This window comes from Carettochelys insculpta, chromosome 3 (genome assembly GCF_033958435.1).
Source record: "Carettochelys insculpta isolate YL-2023 chromosome 3, ASM3395843v1, whole genome shotgun sequence".
Lineage (NCBI taxonomy): Eukaryota > Metazoa > Chordata > Testudines > Carettochelyidae > Carettochelys > Carettochelys insculpta.
The window spans coordinates 136,244,609-136,260,901 of NC_134139.1; positions in this window are offsets into that span (position 1 = coordinate 136,244,609).

The window sequence follows — 16,293 nt, forward strand, 5'->3', positions numbered from 1 at the left end:
GCAGTGCACATTGGTCATGTGGCGGCAGCTCATGCTTAAGCTGCTGCAAGAATGCTGTCAGCTTCCTGCAGAGGGCTTTCTGGGAACGTAATGCTTTAAGCACTGCCGTTCACAAACACCATAGAGCAGCAGCAGGCCAGGGTGTCTCCACAGCTGTCTGCGGCTGCTGCCATGGAGGACTCCTCTTTCGAAAGAGCAGAACATGGAGCATCTACACATATTCCCTTTCAAAAAGGTATTTTGAAAGGGGGCCTTCTTCCCATTTCAGGAACAGAGGACCAACATTGAAATTTGGCCCCTGTTCCTTCAATTTAACTTAGAAAGATCACATTATGTGTGTGGACAATCCATGCACATTTTCGAAAGAATGCCCATAATTTCGATTTTTAATGGTAGTGTAGATATAGCTTATGTTGGGGCTTTCTCTTGACAGACAGGGCATCCACAATAATGGGCAGCCCTATCTGCTATGCTTCCAGGTGTCTGTTTTGTAGAGAGAGCAGCTGGGCAGTCCAGCTGCTCTGTCGAAAGGGTGGAATGCTCTTCCAATTGGCTTTTCTGTTTTGCCCCACTCTGTCAACAGAATTTGTGATAGGAAATCTCTTCCGACGCTGACTTCTGTCGACAAAGTGCTGCAGTGTAACAATAGTCAAAGTGTCTATCTAGAATGACAACTTCATAACAACACGGCAATCTGTCATGAAAACACTGCAACTGCAGGGAAAGTCCTGCCCAGACCTTAGGTGCATGCTCAGTGCAGATAGAATCTATTGATAATTTAGCTGCTAAAATTTAACGTCTATCCTGAGGGTGTGTCAGCTGCATTTTTAACATAGGCTTAGAATTTGGCCAACTTTGGAATGAATTTTCATAAGGAAGGCAAAAAGGCATATCCCTGACACAAAGATCACCCCCATGGTAAATTTCAGGTCTGTGCTTCACAGTACAGAGGCACGAGAGTTTTTCAAAGAGAAGGTAACCAACATTTTTTAATACAGACAAAACTAGGTATGTTTTTCCTAAACTTGTTCACAGAAATCCCTGGCCCACTTTTGCTGAAATTTTCCAGAAGAGTTCAACCTGAAATACACATCCAGCATGGAAAATTTCAGCCCAAATAGTTAAATGTTGGCACTGTTATAAGCAAGTGAAAAGAGGATCTTACAGGAAGTGTTGGGCAACATTAACAGTTGGTGATGCCATGAGCTCCAGTAATACTCTGTTCCAACCATAACTGTAGAAAACGTTGCTCCTTGTAGAAACTACAATAGTAGAGAAGTTTCATGTTTGGTTTATTTCAGGTAGGAGACAGAAGAAAAAGAAATCCAATTCAATATACAGATGCAGCATTTTTATGCTAATATCTACATTTGTATAAATACTTCTCAGCTTTCTTGAGCTCTGACATTATTCGTGTTTGCCACCTTATGAACAGGGGAATAATATTTCTTGGAAAGCACCTAAAATGAGATAGTAACGTCCCTGAACCAAATACAGTTATGAAATTAATGAAAGCTTTCCTTGAAACTACAGGAAAAAGTAATACACTTTTAAGTGCACTTTTGAGTAGTGAAGAATGCATATTTCAGTTCTGAACTGCAAGGTGATTTGGCACATATTTGCTTTTCATAGCTATCAGTTGAATAAGTGGCAATGAGATTTATACTACTTGAATAACTCTGTTTTACTCTCCTCATATTGTAAGATTTTGCACTGTCTATGATCTGAGTAGCCTAAGGACCTGAGGCCACACTATATATAAGCTTTAATATACAGTCATAAAAATTGATAACCGAAGGAGAAAAGAAATTCCTTAGATGTACTTCTAGATTTCATCTCATTTTAGTGACTGCTATGTTTTCTTTGATCCTATTTCAATTGACTTTATATAACTGTTCACCATCACAGTCACACTGGTTAAAATATTTTTCAACGGATCTCCATCCTCAAATATAATAATCATACTGTGTGCCTGTAACATTTGAAATGCATGAAAGTGTGGTTTAAAGGCTTTATCACCAAGGGTTTGGGATAACTTTCAAAACTCAATAAAGGAGCATTTATTGTGTGCAATTATGAACATAGATATTCCTGGGCTGAGAAAAATGAGTTCTGAGCAGATGTGTATTCAATATGCTTTGAGTATATTGGCTTACTTCTTATGTCCGTAACATGTGCCAATGATTCATAGACTCATAGGACTGGAAGGGACCCGAAGAGGTGCAGCCTACAAGCATGTATATTTGATTTATAGCTTGTAAGCCTATGTTCAAGTCCATCTATTCTCCTAAATCTTTCCCTGTTTTTTCCTATGCTAGCAGTAATGCAAGGGGATCACATTAGTACTTGAAGTTAGCATTAGCACATACTTTACATTTAGGTAGGTGGGAGTATGTGGAAATATCTAGCCCTTCTAACTTGGCTAGTCTAACAGCAAAGGGCGGAGTGTGCTGATGTAGAATGTGCCATTATCTTGAGTGACATCTGAAGGTGCCAAAAATATAATGGCCCTGTCAGATTGGATGTCCTGCTTTACCTTAAAGTAGGGGTGGGGCTTGTCATGCGATATTTCTCAATGTTCTAACTACAGGTGCCCATTTTAGGACTTTGTCCACAAGGGCATGAAGTGACATCTCATGCATAGCCAAAGGAGTGTCTTAGTTTAATCCTCCAATTAAATGTGCATAACCTCAAAATCTTAGGGCGCTGAAGTCTGGTTTTGATTTTGGGAGGCTTCATCAAAGTGAGGCAAGAAGGCCTATACCACCCCTTGGCCGACAGCATTAGTAAGGATTTTCTCTTCCTGAAAGAGAGGATTCTTCTTCCTCAAACTCTCTTTCTCTTTATTTTTTTCTAATCACCAGTACTAGTACCTCTTGAAATCTCTCAGTTTCCTCTGCTATGATACTCTCTCACCTCTCACCATCAGCAGAGTGAGTCTGCTCCTCCAACATGCCAGGTCTTCAGGAGGGAGTGTGAGTATGGCATTGTACTAGGCCTTTGAAATTGAATAGTTAGGCTGCATTTATCTTATCGACCAGGATGATCAAATCTGTTTATGTGTTCATCACCTTAAGCATTTCATTATGTGTGATTTTAACATCAGTTTTAATAAAAATTGCGTATCTGGTTTGATACTGCTCACAGTGTATGTGTGATTGTTGTGGGTTCTGAGGCTTGCCTCCAGATGGAGCTTTTAGCTCTTATTTTCTGTAGCCAGGGTGGAGGGTGAATTTAGAGATTATCAGGTCAGATAATTGGTGAGCTGACACCTAAAACAATATTCCTAATCAGATTCCCACCTCCGGTCAACAGACATCATCAACTCCAGTCCCTAGTAGAACCAAGCACTGTGTAGACCATCCGAAGTATGTGTTTCTCTAACCTGCTCTTAAAAATCTCCAAAGGCAGAGATTCCACAACCTTAATAGGCAATTTATTCCAGTGGTTAACCACCCTGACAATTAGAACGTTTTTCTTAATGTCCAACCTAAACTGCTCTTGCTGCAGTTAATGCTCATTGCTTCTTTTCCTATCATCATAGTTAAAGAACAATTTTCTCCCTCCTCCTTGTAAGAGTCTTTTATGTCCTCTCTCAGTAGGGTGATCATATTTCCCAAGAATGAACACCGGACACCTGGCCAATCGGTGGGCAGGGTGAGGGTGTGAAGCACAATATGAACTTGACCTCAAGCTGAAAGAGGGCCTCAGATTTAGACACTTCTAATCACTTCTAATTTTTTGGCATTTGATAGGCTACAAAAGTATTTGTTAAAAAAAAAGTATTCCAATTCTGTCTCACTTTTTTCTGGAAACTTATTTTGTTTTCATGTGCCATATTTTATCTTTTTATTTGTTTGTATTATGAAGAGGGCCCTCAAAAGCTAGGAGTGGCCTGGGCCTCTTGGGACCTGTGAGATGCCTTGCTCTGGTTATGCTTTAAAGGTTCCAGGGCCTAGCAAGAGAGGTGGGACCATGCAGGTCTGGACTCAGGTATAGGCATAACTCACAGTAATGAGGGTAGCTTTCATCCCAGATGGGACTTGAACCCACAATCTCTATTTTAAGAAGCCAAAGCCTAATCCATTAGGCCACTGGTGAACACAAATGTTATTGGTTTGCCCCAGGTCTCTACATAGCTCCCTCAAGGATTGAACTCCATCCTGGGTTTAGCAGGCCAGTGCTGAAACCACTGAGCTACCACTACCCCTGGGAAAAAATTATGAGTTATCTAGAAAAACTAGATGTAAACTAATCCATGGGTCTGGATTTAATGCATTCAAGGGTACTGAAGGAATTGGCAGATGTCATTGCCGAGGCTTTGGCCATTATCTTTGAAGACTCTTGGAGATTGGGGGAGATCACGGATGACTGGAAAAAGACAAATATAGTGGCCGTCTTTAAAAAAGGAAAGAAGGACAATCCAGGAAACTATAGACTGGTCAGCCTTACCTCAGCCCCTGGGAAAATAATGGAGAGATCCTCAAGGAATCCATTTTGGAGCACTTGGAAGAGGGGAAAGTGATCAAAAGTAGTCAACATGGATTAACCAAGGGCAAATCCTGCCTGACCAGTCTGACTAGCTTCTATGATGAGGTAACAGGCTCTGTGGACACGGAGAAGTCAGTGGATATGATATACCTTGACTTCAGTAAAGCTTTTGATACAGTCTCCCACAACATTCTTGCCCATAAGTTAAGAAAATATGGATTGGATCCTTGGATTATAAAATGGATAGAAAGCTGGTTTGACAGTCAAGCCCAATGGGTAGTGGTCAATGGCCTAATATCTGGATGGTGGTCAGTTTCAAGCAGAGTGCCGCAAGGTTTGGTTCTGGGGCCAGTGTTGTTCAACATCTTTATTAATGACCTGGATGAGGGACTGGACTGCTCCCTCAGCAAGTTTGCCGATGATGCTAGGGGGGAGGTAGATACGTTGGAGGGTTGAGAGAGAATCCAGAGTGACCTAGATAAATTGGGGGATTGGGACAAAAGAAATCTGATGCAGTTCAACAAGGAGAAGTATAGAGTCCTGCAGCTGGGGCGGAAGAATCCCAAGCATTGTTATAGGCTGAGGACCAACTGGCTAAGCAGTAGTACAGCGGAAAGGGACTTAGAGGTTATGGCAGATGAAAGGCTGGATATGAGTAAACAGTGTGTCCTTGTAGCCAAGAAGGCTAATGGCATATTAGGGTGCATTAGGAGGAGCATTTCAAACAGATGTAGAGAAGTGGCTGTTCCACTCTGTTAGGCACTGGTGAGGCCACATCTGGAATATTGTGTCCAGTTTTGGGTGCCCCCGTATAAAATGATGTGGGTGTGCTGGAGCAGATTCAGCAGAAGGCAATAAAAATGATCGAGGGGCATGAACACAAGATCTATGAGGATAGGCTGAGGGATTTGGGCTTGTTTAGCTTACAGAAGAGAAGACTTAGGGGTGATTTAATAGCAGCCTTCAACTTCCTGAAGGGGAGCTCTAAAGAGGATGGTTAGAAGCTGTTCTCAGTGGTGTCAGACAGCAGAACAAGGAGTAATGGTCTGAAGTTAAAGAGCGAGAGGTGTAGGTTGGATATTAAGAAAAACTACTTCACCAGGAGGGTGGTGAAGCACTGGAAAGTGTTGCCTAGAGAGGTGGTGGATTCTCCATCCCTTGAGGTTTTTAAGGTCCTGGCTGGAATAACATAGTGGGGGTTGATCCTTCTTGAAGCAGGGGGCTGACCTAGACGACCTCCTAAGGTCCACTCCAGCCCTATGATTCCATGATAGGCATAGTATGACTTCTGTTTTGGTGCAGGGCCTAGCAGGCTCAAGCCACCTCCATAGGCAGGACCAGAGAGGCAGTGTCACCTCCACCCCATTCAACCAGCAGCCACCCAACCTGGTTTGGCTGTAGTCCGGGGAGGCTCGCCTCAGAAAGTTTGAAAACAGCTCAGGGTGCAGAGAGGTGTGCAGTTCAGGGTGTGGAAAGAGGAGTGGACAGGGACGGTCTGTGGGCAGGAGATAGCCAGGGGCTGTGTGCAGACAGCTCAGAGTTCAGGGAAGGATAGCTAGGGCCTGGTACATATAGCAGATAGCTCAGGATGCAGGCAGGAGATAGCTCAGGGGATAGGCAGAGGGTAGCTTGGGGCTATATGTGCCCAGAAGCTAGCTCAGGGTGCAGGGAATTTTAAACTAGGGGCAATGTGGAGGTAGGAGGTATCCTATTATGCAGGGAAGGGGTAGCTAGGGATGTGGGGAGGCAGGGGCTAGCTCAGGGTCCAGGCAGGAAGGAGCCAGGGGCTCTGGGCAGACAGGCATAGCTAGCGATTGTGTGTGGGTAGGGCAGGAGTCTGCAACCTGGGGCTCTGGAGCCACATGTGGCTCTTTAAGGACCTCTTTGTGGCTCCCAATGCTATAATTACAAAGTAAAGAAGAAACCCTCCTGCTTATTTCTGGTAAAGAATGAATGTCTAAAAGCCCAACAATGAACAACTCATATCTAATAGCAAACAGTATGTGATCTCAAAACATTAGATAACTCCCCTTTAATATGGGCAGTGCATTGTGCGATATGATACTGTGTCTGGGTTTTGATCGTGTTACTAATAAAGTCTTATTTGCATGTATTGCGGCTCTTGAATAATTGAGTTTTTTACTGAATTCTCAAAAAAATGGCTCTTTTTGCTGTTTTGGTTGCTGACCCCTGCAGTAGGGGAGCGCTTGGGGGCAGGGATGGGGTAACTAGAGTCTGTGTGCCAGAGGGCTCCCTGCAGCCCCTGCTCTGCGAGGGCTCTGCCAGTTATAGGGCTGCCCCGACACCCTCAGCTCCTACTGGCTATGTGAGAAAAGGGGTCTGGAAGCCTGCCAGAGGCAGGCAGAGAGAAATCTCTGGGACTGTCCTGCACTTTTCTTCAGGTTTGAGGGGGCACACAGGGGTCTCCAGAGCTTGGGCATTCAGTCCCACAGCTCCCAGCTTGATTGGCAGGAGAGAGGGGGAAGAGAAAGCAACAGGGCTTCAGCCTAGGGAGAGGAACGTACTGGGGTTTGGGGGTCCAGCCTGTGGGGTGGAGAGGAATGGTGCACTAAGGAGCAGACCTTCGACTTGTAAGGACTGGCACACTGGGGACTGAGGCTTCAGTCCTAAGTTCCTGTCTTCAGCTCCATGGGGTCACCGTCTTGGGCATTCAGCTCTGCAGCTCCCACTTTCAATGGAGGGCAGAGGGGTGCCAGGGATCTGGGCTTCAGCCCCACAGCCTGAAAGGGTTGTCGGACTCCTTCCTGCCATTGACAAATGGTGCTTAGAGTGCACAGAGGGAGGGGTGATAAACACCCCCCCTTTACCCCCCAAACCTCTGTCACACATGGGCAGCCTCTCCTCAGACTGGCTCCTCTGAGCCCTGCCTGACAGCACCACCTACCAGCCACTGCCTGCCTGGTGTTCTCCTCCCAGCCAGACAGGAGACTGCTGCAGCTGCACTGACCGCGCTGCCCGGCAGGGGGAGGGCTGGAGCTGAAAATACAGGACAATTGGCTTTTTTAAAAATACTGTGAGCACAGTGGCCTTAAAACAGGATGGTCCCAGCCAAAATGGGACAGATGGTCACCTTTTCTCTCAGTCTTGTCTTTTCCAGACTAAACAAACTGTATTCTTTCTGTCTTTCCTCATAGGTCATGTTTTTTAGCCCTTTAATAATTTTTGTTGCGCTTCTTTTGACTTTTTTTTTCCAATTTGTCCACACCTTTCGTGAAATGTGCCACTTCGAGACACAACACTCCAGCTGAGGTCTAATCAGCACAGAGAAAAGCAGAAGAATTACTTCCTGTAGCTTGCCTACAGCATTCTTGTTAACGTATCCCAAAACTATGTTCAATTTTTTTTCCACACAGTCACTGTGATTCATAGCTAGCTTGTTGTCCACTATAACCCCCAGATCCTTTTCAACAGTATTCGTTCCTAGGCTGCCATTGTGTGTAATTGATTGGCCCTTCCTAAATGAGTACTTTGCATTTGTCCTTACTGAATTCTTGAATTTGTCCTTACTGAATCCTATTTAACTCAGACCAAGTCATTTTGAATTATAATTCTATCCTTCAAAGCAGTTGCAATCCATCCCAGCTTGGTATCAACTGCAAACTTTATAAGTGTACTCTCTGTGCTGTTACCTAATCAGTCCTTTTTATTGGATGCATATCTGTTTATTAGACTACTACAGTATGCTTTAAATTATTAACATAGGCCTTTTCTCAACACAGCTACTTTACTACTGAGAGCAGCCAGTTTCCAAAATGTAGTACATGGACCATTGGTGGTGTGAGGAGCAGTTTGGTGGTTCAGAGGGGGAAATATGGCACTGGTGACCTCTTTTCCAGTTACTTCCACAGCTTTTTGGGTCCTCACGTCAAAGGTGAACCTGGATGATTGTAATAATGGTTTGGAAACAAGCAGAATGTTGTATTTATTATTTTCATTACCATAGCACCTAAGTGCATGGACTGGATTCCATTTTGCTAGGTGCCATACGCTCACAGGACAAAAAGGACACCTGTCGCAAAGAACTTACAATCCAAGAGTAAAAATGACAAATACAGGTGAATACAAGGAGAGAATAGTGTTCCACTTGATGGGCTGTAGTATTAGTGCACCTGCTTAAATTCATTGTAGGCACTGCAGCAATGGAGACCTTCCTGCTTTTATTGGGACTTGATGCTCCCCAGGAAGGAGAGGAGAAATAAGAACTCGCCTTGTGGACTAGTGAGGTCAGCTGGATTACTGCCACAGAGGAATGGAAAGTCCCATGGAGACGACAGAGAAGTAGCTGAACTCTAGTCAATTAGGGCAGGGGGAGAAGACAATAAGGATGTCGGTTACAGAATAAAATGTTCAGGGGACAAGAAAGCCACGTTGTAGTTGACATATGCAGGGTGAAAACAAAAAGCAGTCAAGTAGCACTTTAAAGACTAGCAAAATAGTTTATTAGGTGAGCTTTCGTGGGACAGACCCACTTCTTCAGACCATAGCCAGACCAGAACAGACTCAATATTTGAGACACAGAGAACCAAAAACAGTAAGCAAGGAGGACAAATCAGAAAAAGATAATCAAGGTGAGCAAATCAGAGAGTGGAGGGGTGGGGGGGAAGGTCAAGAATTAGATTGAGCTAAGTATGCAGACGAGCCCCTATAGTGACTCAGAAAGTTCACATCCTGATTTAAACCATGTGTTAATGTTCCAAATTTGAATATAAATGTCAATTCAATTATCAAATTATCAAATGATAATTATCTCTCCTTTGTAAAAAGAGAAGCGGACGAATTGACATTTATATTCGAATTCGGAACATTAACACATGGTTTAAATCGGGATGTGAACTTTGTGAGTCACTGTAGGGGCTCGTCTACACACTTAACTCAATCTAATTCTTGACCTTCCCCCCCACCCCTCCACTCTCTGATTTGCTCACCTTGATTATCTTTTTCTGATTTGTCCTCCTTGCTTACTGTTTTTGGTTCTCTGTGTCTTAAATATTGAGTCTGTTCTGGTCTGGCTATGGTCTGAAGAAGTGGGTCTGTCCCACGAAAGCTCACCTAATAAACTCTTTTGCTAGTCTTTAAAGTGCTACTTGACTGCTTTTCGTTTTGATAGTGTATAGACTAGCACGGCTTCCTCTCTGTTACTACGCAGGGTGAAGAGAGACAGAGACCAAGCAGCAAAGAAATGTTCAGACAACAGGAAGGGAGTGAAACAGAACAGGAACATGCAAAACAAAAAGTCTGATCTTTCCATTGGCTATAAATGGCTTTCTATGAAGAGGCCCTAAATGTAGTAGAGTATGCTTAACATTTTTTACAAGGACACACACCACACGGTCAGAAAAAATATATAAATACTTGTATTTTTCTGTGTAATGAGAAGGGGGATCCCACTCACCACTAGTACACCTTCTCATGTCTAGGTCTGGGAAAATAACTCTTGCAGCATCAGATACCCCATCTGTTCTCTGAACACATTACAGAGCCCATTTTTTTTTACTATAAGTAGTTTAGCATATCATATAAGACTTGATGACAGTTAACACTTTAAAAATGACTGCCTTGCTTTTTTGTTATGACTGATGTAAAGCACTAGCTTCAATTTTTGAGCATATATAGAGATTGTCATTTTTTGCTTTCTTAGTCCATAATTTTTAAAATTCTTTCTCAAGCTTTTTCATGGTCATCCTTAAATTCTTCTTTACTTAAGGTATCTTACTAGCCACTTCATTATTTTTTTAAGCGTGTTTAAGTACTTTGTTAGCCATCTCATTTCCAGATATTCCAATATGTGCTAGAATCTGTTCTGTTGTTATACAGGTATCTGCGTGCATTATTTCTGTAATTAGGAACATTGTCCCTGTGTCTACACATGCCCCTTTTCTTTTATCTTTCTGTGTAGACCCAACCTGCTTCACTAATGTCACTTCTGCTTTCCAAAATCCTTGTTCTGATTGTCATAGCGTATAAGGTAAGCTTATAAAGTTCACAGATGATACAAACTTGGAAGGGGTTGCAAGTGTTCTTTTGAAAGGGGCATGTTAATGAGCGGGTTTGAAAGATGCTAATGAAGCACAGCAATGAATATGCAGCGCCTCATTAGCATAATGGCAGCTGCAGCGATTTGAAATTGAGGCTTTTCGAATCGCGTGCTGCCTGTGAAGACGGAACCTTCCAAAAGGACCCCCACCCAGTTTTTGAAAGCCCTTCTTCCAATCACCAGATAGGAAGAAGGGCTTTCGAAAACTGGAGGGGTCCTTTCGGAAGGTCCCGTCTCCACAGGCAGTGCGTGATTTGAAAAGCCGCACTTTCGAATCGCAGTGGCCGCCATTATGCTAATGAGGTGCTGCATATTCATTGCAGCACCTCATTAGCATCTTTCGAACCCGCTCATTAACATGCCCCTTTCGAAAGGAAGGGGCATGTGTAGACCCAGCCTGCTTCACTAATGTCACTTCTGCTTTCCAAAATCTTTGTTCTGATTGTCATAGTGTATAAGGTAAGCTTATAAAGTTCACAGATGATACAAACTTGGAAGGGGTTGCAAGTGTTTTTGAGGATAGGGTCAGAATTCAAAATTATCTGGACAAACTGGAGAAATGTTCTGAGCAAATAGGATGAAGTTTAATAATGACAAATGCAAAGTACTCCACTTAGGAAGGAACAATCAGGTACACACAATGGCTGAAAGGGATCTAGGGGTAATTTGATTTCCTCAAACTAAAACATTTAGGGCTTGTCTATACTACCTCCCTACTTCGAAGGGAGGATGGGAAGTAGGGTGTTGGGAATTTATTAATGAAGTGCTGTGCTGCACATGCAGCATTTCATTGAGCAAATTTCCCCCCACGGCAACTTCGAAGTTTTAAACTTCGAAGTGCTGACTCGCGTCTAGCCACGGCTCACCTGCCGGTACTTTGAAGTGCATGAGGTACTTCAAAGTCCCTTTGCTCCTCAAAATTTTGAGAAGTAAAAGGACTTCGAAGTACCCCCAGCACTTCGAAGTACTGGCGGCTGAGCTGCGGCTAGACCCAAGCAGGCACTTTGAAGTTTAAAACTTCAAAGTTGCCGTGGGGGGCAATATGCTTAATGAAATGCTGCATGTGCACTGCGGCACTTCATTAATAAACTCCCAACACCCTACTTACCATCCTCCCTTCGAAGAGGTAGTGAAGACACAGCCTTATTTTTCTCATTTTTTGAATCGTATCTCTTTTACTTCATTTTTTCTCACTCTGCAAGAAGTCTATGGCAATCTGGAGCATTGTCTCCTAAGCTCTAAGTTGTCCTCATAAATCTGTGTACTTGTATTTTCACAATTCCTTCTTAATCTTGCCCAAGAGGTAAGAGGGTTTCAGCCTTAGATTCATAGGTACTTCTCTGCTACTTATTTTCAGTACAAACACAGGTGTCATCTTTGTACCTTCGCCATTTGATTCAGCTTAGTCTGGTCTCGAGTTTCTATCCTCTTTCTGCTTTCAAGCTCCTGGCTTCATAGTGCTTTTTTCAACCTTTCCCAACTGGCTTCATGCTTAATTATCTTTGACCCTTCCTCTCACAGGTGTCATCAGTTACCTTTATTGACCCCTCAGGAACTGATTGACCCTACAAGGGCTGGTGTGGGGCACACCCCAAATCTTAAAATCTCTAGCTATTGAGTATTACCCATATCACTTTTATAAGGTTTTTAAAGTGGAATTTTCCTTCAGAGGTCTATGACTTAATGCAGCTGCTAATGTTTTCTTGAATTTGGTTCCTTCCTAGCCTGAAGAATACATGTGACTTGGATTAAAAGATTATATTCAGCAAAATCAATTTCCAGAGATTATTTAAACATTTTACTTTTCTCCATAAGACAAGGTATGACTTATGATTCAAGAATCACCTTTCTACAAAACACACTGTTAAATATGTGGCATTCTGCTCTCAAACATGAGAGCATAGTCTGTGGTGCAGTAATGAAGCCACTAGTTATTCAGAGGACAGCTATAATAGAAGCCATTAGAAAATGATTTTAAAAAGGTTTCTGGATACAGTGATGAGAACCTTGTCCATAGCATAGCATATGGCAGAAAGGTGCCATACCAGCACCAGCGCAAATCACAGGGACCGTAGACTATTCCTGGTGTAGGTGATTTACAAGAAATGCATTTTTAACATTATGTGCTGTTTTCTGAGGCAAGTAACCCATCTCATTTTCATGTTTCACAGTTCAGTTTGATTTTTAGATAGTTTCAGTATGTTTTACTTCCCACTGTATCACATTTAAGTAACATTTAAAATATATTTTTAATAAAATGGTGCAACACAGGCTGTCCACACCTAAACATCCCTTGTTACCATTTAATCCATTGCTTCTTGTCCTATCATCAGAGGTCAAGTATCAGATATAAGTAGCATTTAAGAATTATATTTTTAATAAGATGGCACAGCACAGGCTTCTATGGCTTCTATTATAGCTGTCCTCAAATGATAACCTCTTTATGAAACATTATATACGCAGACTTCAAGGAAAAGAAGTAAATGTTCTCCTTATTTCATATAAGATGAAGGCTGATAATAAGCATATGTATACTGGTGATTGCAGTAGAGCCAGCTCTGCTATAGTAAGAGTTGAACAGCGCTTTCTGTTTTAAGGGCAACTCTTTTCTAAGTGTTTTAAAATCTGCATGGCCGTTTAGATTGGCTTGAAGTTTTACTGTCTTATACTTATGGGGTAAGATTAGTGGTCCAAATCTGGAGTCATTTGAACTAGGAGATTCAGAGGTACAGGCCCATCCCAAACCAGCATTGTACAAAAGCAACTACTCTTACGTTACTCTGGAGTATGATCATTTATCTGGGGTTACGAGGGGGAGAGGTGAATAATTCTGTCAGTGTGCTGCTTCTGATACCAGTGTTCCTAAGGAACTTCACTTCTCCCTGCTGCTAATTCCCTCCTAATGCTGCCTGACCCAGGGTCCACAGGATTATGTTCTTCCCGCCCATGACTCAGGTGAGTGCGCGCACGTGCGCACACACACACACACACACACACACTCTGCTAGATCTCATCTGAGAGGACCAGTTAATCAGCACTTACAAGCTGATGCCCTATATGTCCCCGTATTCAGTGGCCTGGGGTGCGCAGCAGTACCAAGCTGTGGCCTTTATGTGCCTTTGAACTCAGTGGCTGGGTTAGGCAGCACTCTCAGCTGCCACCCTCATCTGCCTTCCACGTTCAGCACCTCCTCCCCAATCCCCACTTTCACAGCCCAATCCTTCTACTAGTGACCCACTCAATAACCCAATCGATGAGCAAACCCCACGAGAGTTCTGGGCACCACAGGGATCTTTTAGCTTCGGTACAAGAAGCGTTGTTGCAGACTGAATGGGGAATCCAAAACAACACCCTTGAGGAAGAGTGAGCCAGAAAGCAAGAAAAGAGAGAGAAGCAACCAGTTTCACAATGAAAGTTATTTACCTTTGGGTAGTGAATATATATTTAACAAATACAACAGTAAATAAACTGATTACAAACGTTAGGGGTAGCAGACCAAATAACTATTTACATAAAGGCAAGGTTAGGATGCTATGCCTAGAGAGAGAAAAAGAGAGAGGGGGGAGAGAGAGATATCTCACCACTCCATAGAGCTTGCACTAATCGGGGGTCCCAGATGGTGTTGGTAGCCAGGGATCCAGAGGGCAGGAAACAAGCAGAACCCCCAGCATGATCAGACAGGAGATGATGAAATCTCAGTGGAACTGATGGAGAGTTTACACCCAGGCATCAGAACAGTTTCTTGAGCAAGGGTAGGTGTTTCTGTAGAGAGAGTACAATAGTTGAAGAAGAACACTGAGTTTAATTATGGGTAAATAGAGGCAAGACAGTAGAGACTGATCATACCTGGCTATGGGTAGTGTTCCTTGAACAGGTTCACAATGCAACTAGGAAGTTTCAGTATTTTGGGTATCAATAGGATCCCTTACTAGAACTGGTCTGACAATGACTAAAATTTGTGTGTGAGCAGGCCTAGGTTCATTAGCATCTGGAGCAGAGATTTCCCATCAGGCAGTGCTTCTCTGCTTTTGGTATCCCATAATTCATTGCAGTTCCTGCTTTGGAAGAGCTGTTCTCCATTCATTATGCTAATGGAGATGTCTTTCTGTTCCATCTTCAATGCAGAGGAGGCTAGAGGTGTTTCCTCAATCCAATTACCCTTGTTGGCACGACTTAGGTGTATCCGCCCCTGCCAGTTTCAGTGCTTTGTCTTTGATTCAAGCAGAGGCCTGGTGGGAGGGGATTTGTTTTCCATGAGTGTCCCAGACTGTTTTTTAAAGTTAGAGGAAAGAGGATAGAAAAGTGCAGATTCTCCCACAGCAACAACAAAGCCCTGGTATCTTAACCACCAGGGGAGAATTCCCCATGGCAGCAACAAAGCCAAGAATATCTTTCTCACCCTTGGAGTCCTAACCATGCAACTGGCAGCATTATCAGCATCAAACGGCAGGCACATCCTTTTATTGGGTTGGGTTGGGTTGGGGGCTACCACATGATGTGGCTGAGTGTGGGAAAGACCCAGGCTGTGTGGCACCTGTTGGGGAGGGAAGGGGGTTTACACACAAATGTAAACTGCTGAGAAGAAGTTTCTCAGTGTGTTGTTCAAGCACAACCCCCAGCACAGCTTTTCTGCAATGTGATATGGTGGTACGGCATATCAGGGGCTGGCACCAGGCAGCACAGAAAAAAATAGCAAATGTACAGACAGAGCCATGAACTTCCTGCAGGGGCTATTTGAATGGGTAGATGCACCCACACTACTAATAGCACACAGAGAAAGAAGCCATTTCTCAGGCTGTCATACTAACATGAGCCCACCGCTAAGAGCTCGCTGCGCCCGTTTGGAAATTCAGGTTCTTCCTGTTACTGGAGGGCAGCTGTCAGAGTGGAGCACTGAGAGGGGCATTATGGGTTACATATGTGTCACCTCTGGAGGCTAATAAACTAGCTTTAAAGACATGGCACTTCCACACTTCCATTTAATTGAACTTCTGAATTCAAGCTGGATGCTATACTGTGATTTTGTAATCTTGAGATTACTGCACCCAAAATCGAGCTAATTGTCTTTACAGTGAAGACAGTTACATGGCAAAAGTGAGCTAATGGATTTAAATTCGATTTTATCTCATAGTGTAGACACAGCCTAATTTAGGAAGGTAACTATTTTCTGAGTGACTTATTATAGATGTTCCATGAAGACATGTGAGAACAATCGCTGGATGTCTTGCTACATGTCTACCTGGGGGATTAATATACCAGGGTGACAGACCTGATTAAGTCAAAGGAATGTAAAAGACTGTTCAGATAATGTAATCATGTTTCCTGAACAATGGAAGTGAATTTGGCCAAAGGAAATCAAGTCACAACCTTCTGACATGAGGTGCTCATAACAATTTTGAATTCTTATAAAATCATTCAGTGCAGATTTAAGACATATGGGTAATCAGAGCAGTGAAAGGTATTATGGAGCAACTGGAAAAGTGCAGCAGGTATGGAGGTTGGAAAAGTGCAGGAAGGAGAGCGTCAGAGAAGAGGGACAAGGAGTTTGGTGTCATGGAACAAGAGCATTAGGTGGATGTAGGCCTCTGCAGCATATGGGAGGTCTTGTAGCAAACTGGGCATGTACGAGGGTTTAGAATAAAGGGTGTGATGGGGGAATTTTGGAGAAGCAGGGGGTCTCTGCAAGACCAGCATTCATGAGTTAACATTTAAATAGCCCTTGAGACTGAGAATAATTTAAGATGAGA